We start from the raw sequence: 16,173 nt of genomic DNA, 5'->3' as shown, positions 1-16,173 counted from the left end.
TGCACTAGTATGGCACTAGCACTGCGCACTTCCCTCTAGGTTAGTGCTTCACGTCCTTACCTCGTCATTTTGGATGGGGTAGGACAATTTTTCACACCCCCACCCCGGCCCTCTGGCTGGGGTCCTCTTTATTATTTATTTCTCTTCTTCTCACATTCATGCACTTTTCACGTTTTCTGTTTTCTGTAGTTTGTTACGTTTTTTTGGGTTGTGTGGTCGACCCTTACGGGCCTTCCATTTCCCCAACGTGCCAAAGCTCTCGCCTTTTGGGGAGAGCTGCGGTCCCCCCGAGGCCGACCCTGAGCCGCAAGGTGGAAGGAAGTCCACTGAGGGTCTCTCCAAACCTTCGGGTGCGGAGGACCCACCGTCCTAACCCTTCCGGGGGTTGAGGAAAGAGGTTCTCTCTAAGCTTCGGTGAAGAGGACCCACCGTTCCCTATTTTCCCCTCTTCGGCCTTATGGTTGAGAGGGGTTAAGGGAAAAACGGGGCCCGTCTCCTTCGGGAGATAAGCCCATTCGATAGCACAGCCCCCTTTGCACATGTTTAGGCACAGCACTGGTGGTAGGGAGCACACCTCGGTCTCCTGAGTTTCTTCAAACTCATCTGCCCCACATGCAGTGCATATGGTTTTGCCTATTTTGAGAACAAATTTGTACTGCGATAATATCTGAATAAGGGCCTTTGTGTTGCTTTATGTTTTTATGCAGGTTATGTATTTTTATGTTGCTAATGTTGTTTTATGTTGCTTTCTGTGGTGTTATTTTGGTCATTTTGCTTTCATTGAAGTTACTATTATGTATGTTAATTTATGATAATATATGTTAATTTATGATAATTTATGCGGTTTCAGATTTTTATGTTGTTTGGGTTGCTTTATGTTATTTTGTGTTGCTTCAAGTTTTTTTATGCAGTTTATGTAGTTTTAGGTTGTTTATGTTGCTTATGTTGCTTTATGTGGTGTTATGTTGGTCCTTTTGCTTTCAGAAAAATTACTACAATTTATGTTAATGTATGTTAATTTGTGTTAATTTATGTAAATTTATGATCATCTATGCGGTTTCCGATTTTTATGTTGTTTGTGTTGCTTTATGTTATTTTGTGTAGCTTCATGTGTTTTTATGCAGTTTATGTAGTTTTATGTTGCTTATGTGGCTTTATGTGGTGTTATTTAGGTCCTTTTGCTTTCAGAAAACTACTACAATCTATGTTAATCTATGTTAATCTATGTTAATGTATGTAAATTTATGTAAATTTATGTAAAATTATGTAAATTTGTGATAATTAATGCGGTTTCAGATTTTTATGTTGTTTGTGTTGCTTTATGTTATTTTGTGTTGCTTCATGTATTTTTATGCAGTTTACGTAGTTTTATGTTGCTTATGTGACTTTATGTGGTGTTATTTAGGTCATTTTGCTTTCATTGAAATTACTATAATTTATGTTACTTTATGTTAATTTATGTTAATTTATGTTAATTTATGAAAATTTATGATAATTAATGATAATTTATGCGGTTAAAGACTTTTATGTTGTTTATGTTGTGTTATGGTTTTTGTGTTGATTTATGTTTTTTATGCAGGTTATGTAGTTTTATGTTGCTAATGTTGTTTTATTTTGCTTTATGTGGTGTTATGTTGGTCCTTTTGCTTTCATTAACCCCTTCCTGACAGAGCTAGTTTTTGCGTTCCTGACAGAGCCATTTTTTTCAAATCTGACATGTCTCACTTAAGTGGGGATAACTTTTTTTTGCTTTTACTTATCCCAGTGATTTTGAGATTGTTTTTTCGTGACACATTGTACTTCAAATTAGTGGTAAATTTGGGTCGATACAGTCTGTGTTTTTTTGTGAAAAATACCAAAATGTCGTGAAAAAATGGAAAATTTAGCGATTTGCAAAATGTTAAATTTTCTGCTTGTGAGACAAATAATCATACCACTCAAAATAGTTAATAACTAACATAGACCATATGTCTACTTTATGTTTCCATCATTATTTCAACTTCCTTTTAATTTTTTTGGACACTAGGAGGCTTACAATATGAATAGCAAATTCTCAAATTTTCAAGAAAATTTCAAACACTGATTTTTTTAGGGACCAGTTCAGTTCTGATATGACTTTGAGGGACTTGTATGTGAGACACCCCCATAAATGATGCCATTTCAAAAACTGCACCCCTCACAGTATTCAAAACAGCATTTTGGAAGTTTGTTAACCCTTTAGGTGTTTCACAGGAATTAAAACAAAGTGTAGGTGAAATTTCAAAATTTCATTTTTTTTGCAGATTTGCAATTTTAATACATTTTTCTAAGGAACACAGTACATTTTACTAGAGAAATGTGACTAAAAATTGATTCCCCCAATTCTTTTGTTTTCAAAAATATCCTATATGTGGCCCTAGTGTGCACGTTGACCAAACCACAGGCTTCATAATAGAAGGAGCACCTACTTGATTTTGGAGCCTCCTTTTTATGAGATTATTTTTTAGGCACCATGTAGGTTTCTAGGCACCATAAGATGCTAAAATTTAGGAACCCCCCCCACAAGTTACCTCATTTTGCAAACTACACCCCTCAGGGAATTCATCTAGGGGTATAGTGTACATTTCAAACCCCCAGGGGTTTCACCAATTGTGGTACAACTGGGCAGTGAAAATGAAAAATTACATTTTTTACACAAAAATGCAGTTCTGGCTCAAAATTTTTCATTTTCAGAAGGTATGAAGGAGAAAAAGCACCCCAAAATCTGTGCCCCAATTTCTCCCGAGTACGGCAATGCCTCACATGTGACCAAAAAATACCAGTTGGGTGCATGGCAGGACTCAGAAGGGAAGGAGTGATTTTTGGATTTTGCAGCTCAGATTCTGGTGGAATTTTGGTGGGTGCTATGTCGCATTAGCAAGACCCCCCAAGCACCAATACAGTGGAACCCCCCCACAAGTGACCCCATTTTGCAAACTACACCCCTCAGGGAATTCATCTAGGGGTATAGTGTACATTTCAAACCCCCAGGGGTTTCACCAATTTTGATACAAGTGGGCAGTGAAAATGAAAAATTACATTTTTTTACACAAAAATGCACTTCTGGCTCAAAATTTTTCATTTTCAGAAGGTATGAAGGAGAAAAAGCACCCCAAAATCTGTGCCCCAATTTCTCCCGAGTACGGCAATGCCTCACATGTGACCAAAAAATACCAGTTGGGTGCATGGCAGGACTCAGAAGGGAAGGAGTGATTTTTGGATTTTGCAGCACAGATTTTGGTGGAATGAATGGTGGGTGCTATGTTGCACCAATACAGTGGAACCCCCCCACAAGTCACCCCATTTTGCAAAGTACACCCCTCAGCGAATTCATCTAGGGGTATAGTGTACATTTCAAACCCCCAGGGGTTTCACCAATTTTGATACAAGTGGGCAGTGAAAATGAAAAATTACATTTTTTTACACAAAAATGCAGTTCTGGCTCAAAATTTTTCATTTTCAGAAGGTATGAAGGAGAAAAAGCACCCCAAAATCTGTGCCCCAATTTCTCCCGAGTACGGCAATGCCTCACATGTGAACAAAAAATACCAGTTGGGTGCATGGCAGGACTCAGAAGGGAAGGAGTGATTTTTGGATTTTGCAGCACAGATTTTGGTGGAATGAATGGTGGGTGCTATGTTGCACCAATACAGTGGAACCCCCCCACAAGTCACCCCATTTTGCAAAGTACACCCCTCAGGGAATTCATCTAGGGGTATAGTGTACATTTCAAACCCCCAGGGGTTTCACCAATTTTGATACAAGTGGGCAGTGAAAATGAAAAATTACATTTTTTTACACAAAAATGCAGTTCTGGCTCAAAATTTTTCATTTTCAGAAGGTATGAAGGAGAAAAAGCACCCCAAAATCTGTGCCCCAATTTCTCCCGAGTACGGCAATGCCTCACATGTGACAAAAAATACCAGTTGGGTGCATGGCAGGACTCAGAAGGGAAGGAGTGATTTTTGGATTTTGCAGCTCAGATTCTGGTGGAATTTTGGTGGGTGCTATGTCGCATTAGCAAGACCCCCCAAGCACCAATACAGTGGAACCCCCCCACAAGTGACCCCATTTTCAAACTACACCCCTCAGGGAATTCATCTAGGGGTATAGTGTACATTTCAAACCCCCAGGGGTTTCACCAATTTTGATACAAGTGGGCAGTGAAAATGAAAAATTACATTTTTTTACACAAAAATGCAGTTCTGGCTCAAAATTTTTCATTTTCAGAAGGTATGAAGGAGAAAAAGCACCCCAAAATCTGTGCCCCAATTTCTCCCGAGTACGGCAATGCCTCACATGTGACAAAAAATACCAGTTGGGTGCATGGCAGGACTCAGAAGGGAAGGAGTGATTTTTGGATTTTGCAGCTCAGATTCTGGTGGAATTTTGGTGGGTGCTATGTCGCATTAGCAAGACCCCCCAAGCACCAATACAGTGGAACCCCCCCACAAGTGACCCCATTTTCAAACTACACCCCTCAGGGAACTCATCTAGGGGTATAGTGTACATTTCAAACCCCCAGGGGTTTCACCAATTTTGATACAAGTGGGCAGTGAAAATGAAAAATTACATTTTTTTACACAAAAATGCAGTTCTGGCTCAAAATTTTTCATTTTCAGAAGGTATGAAGGAGAAAAAGCACCCCAAAATCTGTGCCCCAATTTCTCCCGAGTACGGCAATGCCTCACATGTGAACAAAAAATACCAGTTGGGTGCATGGCAGGACTCAGAAGGGAAGGAGTGATTTTTGGATTTTGCAGCACAGATTTTGGTGGAATGAATGGTGGGTGCTATGTTGCACCAATACAGTGGAACCCCCCCACAAGTCACCCCATTTTGCAAAGTACACCCCTCAGGGAATTCATCTAGGGGTATAGTGTACATTTCAAACCCCCAGGGGTTTCACCAATTTTGATACAAGTGGGCAGTGAAAATGAAAAATTACATTTTTTTACACAAAAATGCAGTTCTGGCTCAAAATTTTTCATTTTCAGAAGGTATGAAGGAGAAAAAGCACCCCAAAATCTGTGCCCCAATTTCTCCCGAGTACGGCAATGCCTCACATGTGACAAAAAATACCAGTTGGGTGCATGGCAGGACTCAGAAGGGAAGGAGTGATTTTTGGATTTTGCAGCTCAGATTCTGGTGGAATTTTGGTGGGTGCTATGTCGCATTAGCAAGACCCCCATTACCAAGACAGTGGAACCCCCCCACAAGTGACCCCATTTTGCAAACTACACCCCTCAGGGAATTCATCTAGGGGTATAGTGTACATTTCAAACCCCCAGGGGTTTCACCAATTTTGATACAAGTGGGCAGTGAACATGAAAAATTACATTTTTTTACACAAAAATGCAGTTCTGGCTCAAAATTTTTCATTTTCAGAAGGTATGAAGGAGAAAAAGCACCCCAAAATCTGTGCCCCAATTTCTCCCGAGTACGGCAATGCCTCACATGTGACCAAAAAATACCAGTTGGGTGCATGGCAGGACTCAGAAGGGAAGGAGTGATTTTTGGATTTTGCAGCTCAGATTCAGGTGGAATTTTGGTGGGTGCTATGTCGCATTATCAAGACCCCCCAAGCACCAAGACAGTGGAACCCCCCCACAAGTGACCCCATTTTGCAAACTACACCCCTCAGGGAATTCATCTAGGGGTATAGTGTACATTTCAAACCCCCAGGGGTTTCACCAATTTTGATACAAGTGGGCAGTGAACATGAAAAATTACATTTTTTTACACAAAAATGCAGTTCTGGCTCAAAATTTTTCATTTTCAGAAGGTATGAAGGAGAAAAAGCACCCCAAAATCTGTGCCCCAATTTCTCCCGAGTACGGCAATGCCTCACATGTGACCAAAAAATACCAGTTGGGTGCATGGCAGGACTCAGAAGGGAAGGAGTGATTTTTGGATTTTGCAGCTCAGATTCTGGTGGAATTTTGGTGGGTGCTATGTCGCATTAGCAAGACCCCCCAAGCACCAAGACAGTGGAACCCCCCCACAAGTGACCCCATTTTGCAAACTACACCCCTCAGGGAATTCATCTAGGGGTATAGTGTACATTTCAAACCCCCAGGGGTTTCACCAATTTTGATACAAGTGGGCAGTGAACATGAAAAATTACATTTTTTTACACAAAAATGCAGTTCTGGCTCAAAATTTTTCATTTTCAGAAGGTATGAAGGAGAAAAAGCACCCCAAAATCTGTGCCCCAATTTCTCCCGAGTACGGCAATGCCTCACATGTGACCAAAAAATACCAGTTGGGTGCATGGCAGGACTCAGAAGGGAAGGAGTGATTTTTGGATTTTGCAGCTCAGATTCTGGTGGAATTTTGGTGGGTGCTATGTCGCATTATCAAGACCCCCCAAGCACCAAGACAGTGGAACCCCCCACAAGTGACCCCATTTTGCAAACTACACCCCTCAGGGAATTCATCTAGGGGTATAGTGTACATTTCAAACCCCCAGGGGTTTCACCAATTTTGATACAAGTGGGCAGTGAACATGAAAAATTACATTTTTTTACACAAAAATGCAGTTCTGGCTCAAAATTTTTCATTTTCAGAAGGTATGAAGGAGAAAAAGCACCCCAAAATCTTTGCCCCAATTTCTCCCGAGTACGGCAATGCCTCACATGTGACCAAAAAATACCAGTTGGGTGCATGGCAGGACTCAGAAGGGAAGGAGTGATTTTTGGATTTTGCAGCTCAGATTCTGGTGGAATTTTGGTGGGTGCTATGTCGCATTAGCAAGACCCCCCAAGCACCAAGACAGTGGAACCCCCCCACAAGTGACCCCATTTTGCAAACTACACCCCTCAGGGAATTCATCTAGGGGTATAGTGTACATTTCAAACCCCCAGGGGTTTCACCAATTTTGATACAAGTGGGCAGTGAACATGAAAAATTACATTTTTTTACACAAAAATGCAGTTCTGGCTCAAAATTTTTCATTTTCACAAGGAATGAAGGAGAAAAAGCACCCCAAAATCTGTGCCCCAATATCTCCCAAGTACGGCAATGCCTCACATGTGACCAAAAAATACCAGTTGGGTGCATGGCAGGACTCAGAAGGGAAGGAGTGATTTTTGGATTTTGCAGCACAGATTTTGGTGGAATGAATGGTGGGTGCTATGTTGCACCAATACAGTGGAACCCCCCCACAAGTCACCCCATTTTGCGAAGTACACCCCTCAGGGAATTCATCTAGGGGTATAGTGTACATTTCAAACCCCCAGGGGTTTCACCAATTTTGATACAAGTGGGCAGTGAAAATGAAAAATTACATTTTTTTACACAAAAATGCAGTTCTGGCTCAAAATTTTTCATTTTCAGAAGGAATGAAGGAGACAAAGCACCCCAAAATCTGTGCCCCAATTTCTCCCGAGTACGGCAATGCCTCATGTGTGACCAAAAAGTGGCAGGACTCAGAAGGGAAGGAGTGATATTTGGAGTTTGCAGCACAAATTCTGGTGGAATGATGGTGGGTGCTATGTCGCATTAGCAAGACCCCCAAAGCACCAATACAGTGGAACCCCCCCACAAGTGACCCCATTTTGCAAACTACACCCCTCAGGGAATTCATCTAGGGGTATAGTGTACATTTCAAACCCCCAGGGGTTTCACCAATTTTGATAAAACTGGGCAGTGAACATGAAAAATTACATTTTTTTACACAAAAATGCAGTTCTGGCTCAAAATTTTTCATTTTTACAAGGAATGAAGGAGAAAAAGCACCCCAAAATCTGTGCCCCAATATCTCCCAAGTACGGCAATGCCTCACATGTGACCAAAAAATACCAGTTGGGTGCATGGCAGGACTCAGAAGGGAAGGAGTGATTTTTGGATTTTGCGGCTCAGATTCTGGTGGAATGAATGGTGGGTGCTATGTGGCATTTGCAAGACCCCCGAAGCACGGTGAAATTATGAACCTAATATTCCATAGATGTGTGGTATATTTTAAAACACTCCTTTATACATAGGCCGGGTTTGTCGGGGCAAGTGTCACACTGGAAAATAGTTTGCTTTCTTATTCCCTTTTTATAGCAAACTTTGCACCTTTTTTGTGTCCTGCCCTTTTTTCCAGTGGAGGGGATTTCATCAGGAAAATGCTGCCCTGGTACAATACGGGGGCCAGTACTAGAAGTACTGGGGCCCTCTGCCTGCTGGTTCCCAAATATTAGGCCCTTTATGACTTCCTCTTGAAAGTGCATAAATGTCCCCCTCTGGCCGGTAGAACGGAATAGCACGTAAGCGTTATACAGTGCCATCTGGATGACATACACGGCCACCTTCTTGTACCAGATTTTTGTTTTCCGCAGGGCACTGTACGGCTTCAGTACCTGATCTGAAAGATCCACTCCGCCCATGTACCTATTGTAATCCAGGATACAATTAGGTTGGGAGGTGTGGGTACTGGTACCTCGTACAGGGACGGAGGTGGTACTGTCTCCGTGAATTGTTGTCAGTATAAGGACATCCCTCTTGTCCTTATATTTGACCAACAACATATTTTCGTTGCATATTCCCCTGCTTTCACCCCTTCTCATTACTTGGGCAATGTGCGTTTTTGGGAGGCCTCTTTGGTTCTTGCGCACAGTACCGCAAGCTGCTGTACCTCTTGAACCAAGGGCCTTAAACAGGGGGATGCTAGTGTAAAAGTTATCCACATAGAGGTGATAACCTTTATCCAGGAAGGGGTGCACTAAATCCCAGACAATTTTCCCACTAACACCTACGAGGGAGGGGGGGCATTCTGGCGGTTCAATTCTTGAATCCTTCCCTTCATAAACCCTAAACCTGTGGGTGTACCCTGAGGTGCTTTCACACAGTTTATACATTTTTATGCCATACCTTGCCCTCTTACTGGGAAGGTACTGGCGGAATTTAACCCTTCCTTTAAAATGTATAAGGGACTCGTCGATACAAATAAATTTTTCAGGGATGTACACCTCTTCAAATTTGGCACTGAAATGATCAATGACCGGCCTGACTTTGAATAGCCGGTCAAAGGTGGGATCATCTCTGGGTGGGCACTGTGCATTATCGGTGTAATGTATAAATTTAAGAATTGTCTCAAATCGAGTCCGGGTCATGGCCATACGGTAAAATGGAGTACTGTACAGAACATCTGTACTCCAATATTGCCTAATTTCTGGCTTTTTTACTATGCCCATATGAAACACCAGACCCCAAAACGTCATCATCTCTACTGCATCTACAGGGGTCCACCTAGCAAATGATGACGTGGGGTTTTGAGCAATAAACTGCTGGGCATATAAATTAGTTTGGTCCACCATTAAATTTATAAAATCATCAGAGAAAAATAATTTGAAAAAGTCAATTTCTCTGAGACCTGTGGAATCAAATTGGATTCCTGGCATGGCCAAAAACTCAGGAACCTGGGGCTCAAAATTGTCTGGTGGTGGGGTCCATACGAGATCAATTGTTGGGGGGGGTCTCAGCTGCTCTACGGGGGCGTCTTTGAGGGGGTCCCTCATCACCAGAGGAGGAAGAGGAGCTTAAGACGAATCCTTCAAATTCCCCGCTTGCATCACTGGCTGTGTCTGAGTCAGAGGCAAGCATGGCATATGCCTCCTCCACTGAATACATTCTCCTGGATGACTGGGAGGACATTTGGGAGGACATTTGGGAGGACATTTGGGATGCCATTTTTATTTTTGTGTTACTGGTAGTGAAATGTTTCAACACGTGTATAGTGTAGGGGGGGGTACAAACTTTATTTCAACCCGGGGGGTATGTAGTGTGTAGTGAGTATGTAGTGCAGAAAAAAAAAATACATTATACCAATAAAAAAAAAAAAAATGAAGGGGTTAAAAATAAAAAAATTGAAGGGGTTAAAAAAAAAAAAAAAAAGGTCCTGCGCCAAAAATTGAGCACAGATGTTGGTCAGTAACGTCTGTCACTGAACAGCGCTCAAAGGCAACAGGAATTTGATCAAAAAAAAAAAATAGATCAACCCTGTGCCGAAAAAGATGATCAGTGATGTACGTCACTGATCAGCGCACAGCGGCCACAGGACACCCACAAAATCACAGTGTGTGTAAAAAAAAAATTAAAAAAAGACCCCACAGCACACACACAAAAAAAAAAGGTGATCAGTGATGCGACACTGATTACCAGTGAGGTGCAGCAGGTGCACAACCTTTGGTGCAACTGACAGTGCAACTGACAGGTATATATAAAAAAAAAAAACCTCTGTACCCCCAAAAAAGTTGCTGATCACCTCAGATATAGTGATCAGCACAAAAGGCGGGGGCAGCAGACACAAAATTTAGCACTCTCTATCACTCTCTGTCACTATCTCTCTCTATCTCTCTATCTCTCACTATCTATCACTCTATGACACTGCAGCAGCAGCACTGACAGGTATATCTATATATAAAAAAAACCTGCGCCCCCAAAAAGTTGCTGATCAGTTAATTTATACTGATCAGCACAAAAGGAGGGGGCAGCAGTCAGTTATATAAAAAATATATAGCACAATCTGTCACTATCTCTCTCTATCTCTCTCTCTCTATCTCTCTCTATCTCTCTATAACTATCACACTGCAGCAGCACAAAATATAGCACTCTGTCACTAGGCCTCTCTATCTATCTCTCTCTCTCTCTCTATCTCTCTCTATCTCTCTCTCTCTATCTATAACTATATCACACTGCAGCAGCACAAAATATAGCACTCTCTGACACTATATCTCTCTCTATCTCTCTCTATCTCTCTCTATCTCTCTATCTCTCTCTATCTATCTCTCTATCTAGCTATTACACTGCAGCAGCACAATTTCACAGCACAGGAAGGCACAAGTAGCAACAGGATCCAGGAAGCATCCAGCACACTACAAGCACAGATCAAGCAGTGATCAAGCAGTGATGAAGCAGCGATCAGGTAAGTATGGAGCAAGGTTCTGGTCAGTATATGGCGGCAGGGGGGTACGGTGACCGCACTGCACGCTATTCCAGACCGGAATGGCGTCTGCAGTGCAGTCACCGTTAGTTTAAATCCCCCTCCTTGGCTGTGATTGGTCCGTCGGTCCGACGGACCAATCACGGCCTTTGGGGGCGGGCGGGGTGAGGTGGGGTGACACCAGTGTCACCCTTACACCCCGCGGTGATTGGTGCTGTACTTTACAGCACCAATCACCTCTGATCCCGTGTCACCGGCGAACGTTATTCGCCGGTGACACAGGAAAACGCTGTGAATGGCTGTTCACACTGAACAGCCAATCACAGCGATCGCCGACGGGGGGGCGGCATCGCAGCCCCCCCTGGGCATGCACGGACATGTCTGCTGTCAGGGACAGCAGACATGTTGAAACTGTCACCGCGTCTATAGACGCGGTGACAGTTTAAATCCATGACGTACATTTACGCCATGTGTCGGGAAGTGCTTCCCGACCATGACGTAAATGTACGTCAAATGTCGGGAAGGGGTTAAACTTCCTACAATTTATGTTAATGTATGTTAATTTATGTAAATTTATGATACTTTATGTGGTTTCAGATTTTTATGTTGTTTGTGTTGCTTTATGTTATTTTGTGTGGCTTTATGTATTTTTATGCAGTTTATGTAGTTTTATGTTGCTTATGTGACTTTATGTGGTGTTATTTAGGTCATTTTGCTTTCATTGAAATTACTATAATTTATGTTAATTTATGGTAATTTATGATAATTTATGATAATTTATGTGGTTTCAGATTTTTATGTTGTTTGTGTTGCTTTATGTTATTTTGTGTTGCTTCATGTATTTTTATACAGTTTACGTAGTTTTATGTTGCTTATGTGACTTTATGTGGTGTTATTTAGGTCATTTTGCTTTCATTGAAATTACTATAATTTATATTAATTTATGTTAATTTATGATAATTTATGATAATTTATGCGGTTGCAGATTTTTATGTGGTTTATGTTGTGTTATGGTTTTTGTGTTGCTTTATGTTTTTTATGCAGGTTATGTAGTTTTATGTTGCTAATGTTGTTTTATGTTGCTTCATGTGGTGTTATGTTGGTCCTTTTGCTTTCATTAAACTTACTACAATTTATGTTAATTTATGTTAATTTATGTTAATGTATGTTCATTTATGTTAATTTATGACAATTTATGATAATTTATTATAATTTATGCGGTTTCAGATTTTTATGTTGTTTGTGTTACTGTATGTTTTTTGGCCCTTATTCAGATCTGATCACAGTACAAATTTGTTCTCAAAATGGGAAAAACCATGTGCACAGCAGGTGGGGCAGATGTAACTTGTAAAGAGAGAGTTAGATTTGTGTGAGTTATTTTGTTTCTGTGCAGGATAAATACTGGCTGCATTATGTTTACACTGCAATTTAGATTTCAGTTTCAACACACCCCACCCAAATGTAACTCTCTCTGCACATGTTATCTCAGCCTTTTGGCTAAGATCAAGTGTAGTATCTGTTCTAATCAGTGGGTATGGACTGGCCTCTGGCAGAGAATAGAGAAAGGCTGGACTGAGTAGCTGCTCTGATGGGCGGAGGGTGTGGGACCCCTCTTTTTTGCCTGGGAGTGGTGAAAAGTCTGGCTGAGTACCTTCACCTCTGCCTTTGGTAGGAGGTGTTGTTTCCTTAAATCCACTGGTAAGAGGGGGGAGAAACACTAAGCCTAGTAGTTTGACTCTCTTGACGGGGTTCGTAGCCCCGGAAGGATGAGCCAGCAAAAGGCTCAGTCTAGTATCCATTCCCAAGGAGCGGAGAAAGGCTGGGACTGAGTAGATGGCTCCTGTTCTAGAGGTTCGTAGCCTCTGATGGGGAGACCGCGAAAGGCCCAGCTTGGGATCGGAGAAACACTGAGACTGAGTAGATTGCTCTTCTGAGGGGGGTGCAGCCCCTAAGGGAGTCTTTCGAAAAGCCCAGTGGAGTACCCATTCCCATGCCAGGGGCTGGAAAGTGCCCTATGATGGGAGCAGAGAAAGACTTGGTCGGACGCTGATCGGTCGGCTGCTTGGAGTCCGAGGCTGCACTGTGCCCCTGGGAAACTCGGGGGTGCCGAACATGCACGGGTGATCCCAAAATCACCATGCACTAGTATGGCACTTGCACTGCGCACTTCCCTCTAGGTTAGTGCTTCACATCCTTACCTCGTCATTTTGGATGGGGTAGGACAATTTTTCACACCCCCACCCCGGCCCTCTGGCTGGGGTCCTCTTTATTATTTATTTCTCTTCTTCTCACGTTCATGCACTTTTCACGTTTTCTGTTTTCTGTAGTTTGTTACGTTTTTTTGGGTTGTGTGGTCGACCTTTACGAGCCTTCCATTTCCCCAACGTGCCAAAGCTCTCGCCTTTTGGGGAGAGCTGCGGTCCCCCCAGAGGCCGACCCTGAGCCGCAAGGTGGAAGGAAGTCCACTGAGGGTCTCTCCAAACCTTCGGGTGCGGAGGACCCACCGTCCTAACCCTTCCGGGGGTTGAGGAAAGAGGTTCTCTCTAAGCTTCGGTGAAGAGGACCCACCGTTCCCTATTTTCCCCTCTTTGGCCTTATGGTTGAGAGGGGTTAAGGGAAAAACGGGGCCCGTCTCCTTCGGGAGTTAAGCCCATTCGATAGCACGGCCCCCTTTGCACATGTTTAGGCACAGCACTGGTGTTAGGGAGCACACCTCGGTCTCCTGAGTTTCTTTAAACTCATCTGCCCCACATGCATTGCATATGGTTTTGCCTATTTTGAGAACAAATTTGTACTGCGATAATATCTGAATAAGGGCCTTTGTGTTGCTTTATGTTTTTTATGCAGGTTATGTATTTTTATGTTGCTAATGTTGTTTTATGTTGCTTTCTGTGGTGTTATTTTGGTCATTTTGCTTTCATTGAAGTTACTATTATGTATGTTAATTTATGATAATATATGTTAATTTATGATAATTTATGTGGTTTCAGATTTTTATGTTGTTTGGGTTGCTTTATGTTATTTTGTGTTGCTTCAAGTTTTTTTATGCAGTTTATGTAGTTTTAGGTTGTTTATGTTGCTTATGTTGCTTTATGTGGTGTTATGTTGGTCCTTTTGCTTTCAGAAAAATGACTACAATTTATGTTAATGTATGTTAATTTGTGTTAATTTATGTAAATTTATGATCATCTATGCGGTTTCCGATTTTTATGTTGTTTGTGTTGCTTTATGTTATTTTGTGTAGCTTCATGTGTTTTTATGCAGTTTATGTAGTTTTATGTTGCTTATGTGGCTTTATGTGGTGTTATTTAGGTCCTTTTGCTTTCAGAAAACTACTACAATCTATGTTAATCTATGTTAATCTATGTTAATGTATGTAAATTTATGTAAATGTATGTAAAATTATGTAAATTTGTGATAATTAATGCGGTTTCAGATTTTTATGTTGTTTGTGTTGCTTTATGTTATTTTGTGTTGCTTCATGTATTTGTATGCAGTTTACGTAGTTTTATGTTGCTTATGTGACTTTATGTGGTGTTATTTAGGTCATTTTGCTTTAATTGAAATTACTATAATTTATGTTAATTTATGTTAATTTATGTTAATTTATGTTAATTTATGTTAATTTTTGTTAATTTATGATAATTTGTGATAATTTATTCGGTTGCAGATTTTTATGTTGTTTATGTTGTGTTATGGTTTTTGTGTTGATTTATGTTTTTTTATGCAGGTTATGTAGTTTTATGTTGCTAATGTTGTTTTATTTTGCTTTATGTGGTGTTATGTTGGTCCTTTTGCTTTCATTAAACTTCCTACAATTTTTGTTAATTTATGTTAATGTATGTTAATTTACGTAAATTTATGATAATTTATGTGGTTTCAGATTTTTATGTTGTTTGTGTTGCTTTATGTTATTTTGTGTTGCTTTATGTATTTTTATGCAGTTTATGTAGTTTTATGTTGCTTATGTGACTTTATGTGGTGTTATTTAGGTCATTTTGCTTTCATTGAAATTACTATAATTTATGTTAATTTATGGTAATTTATGATAATTTATGATAATTTATGTGGTTTCATATTTTTATGTTGTTTGTGTTGCTTTATGTTATTTTGTGTTGCTTCATGTATTTTTATGCAGTTTATGTAGTTTTATGTTGCTTATGTGACTTTATGTGGTGTTATTAAGGTCATTTTGCTTTCATTGAAATTACTATGCACGTGTTTAGGCACAGCACTGGTGGTAGGGAGCACACCTCGGGCTCCTGAGTTTCTTCAAACTCATCTGCCCCACATGCAGTGCATATGGTTTTGCCTATTTTGAGAACAAATTTGTACTGCGATAATATCCGAATAAGGGCCTTTGTGTTGCTTTATGTTTTTTTATGCAGGTTATGTAGTTTTATGTTGCTAATGTTGTTTTATTTTGCTTTATGTGGTGTTATGTTGGTCCTTTTGCTTTCATTAAACTTCCTACAATTTCTGTTAATTTATGTTAATGTATGTTAATTTATGTAAATTTATGATAATGTATGTGGTTTTAGATTTTTATGTTGTTTGTGTTGCTTTATGTTATTTTGTGTTGCTTTATATATTTTTATGCAGTTTATGTAGTTTTATGTTGCTTATGTGACTTTATGTGGTGTTATTTAGGTCATTTTGCTTTCATTGAAATTACTATAATTTATGTTAATTTATGATAATTTATGATAATTTATGATAATTTATGCGGTTGCATATTTTTATGTGGTTTATGTTGTGTTATGGTTTTTGTGTTGCTTTATGTTTTTTATGCAGGTTATGTAGTTTTATGTTGCTAATGTTGTTTTATGTTGCTTTATGTGGTGTTATGTTGGTCCTTTTGCTTTCATTAAACTTACTACAATTTATGTTAATTTATGTTAATTTATGTTAATGTATGTTCATTTATGTTAATTTATGACAATTTATGATAATTTATTATAATTTATGCGGTTTCAGATTTTTATGTTGTTTGTGTTACTGTATGTTTTTTTGGCCCTTATTCAGATCTGATCACAGTACAAATTTGTTCTCAAAATGGGAAAAACCATGTGCACAGCAGGTGGGGCAGATGTAACTTGTAAAGAGAGAGTTAGATTTGTGTGAGTTATTTTGTTTCTGTGCAGGATAAATACTGGCTGCATTATGTTTACACTGCAATTTAGATTTCAGTTTCAACACACCCCACCCAAATGTAACTCTCTCTGCAC

General features: G+C 40.2%; 1 pseudogene; it reads left to right on the top strand.

Moving 5' to 3' along the window:
- Positions 1 to 12,422: 12,422 nt before the first annotated feature.
- Positions 12,423 to 12,558, top strand: LOC146006184 (U2 spliceosomal RNA; annotated as a pseudogene).
- The last annotated feature ends 3,615 nt before the right edge of the window (positions 12,559 to 16,173 follow it).

The sequence above is a fragment of the Crinia signifera genome, chromosome 5, assembly GCF_055691185.1.
Source record: "Crinia signifera chromosome 5, ASM5569118v1, whole genome shotgun sequence".
Classification (NCBI taxonomy): Eukaryota; Metazoa; Chordata; class Amphibia; order Anura; family Myobatrachidae; genus Crinia; species Crinia signifera.
Note: the sequence above shows the minus strand (reverse complement) of the source record. Positions and strands in the feature narration are given on the sequence as shown.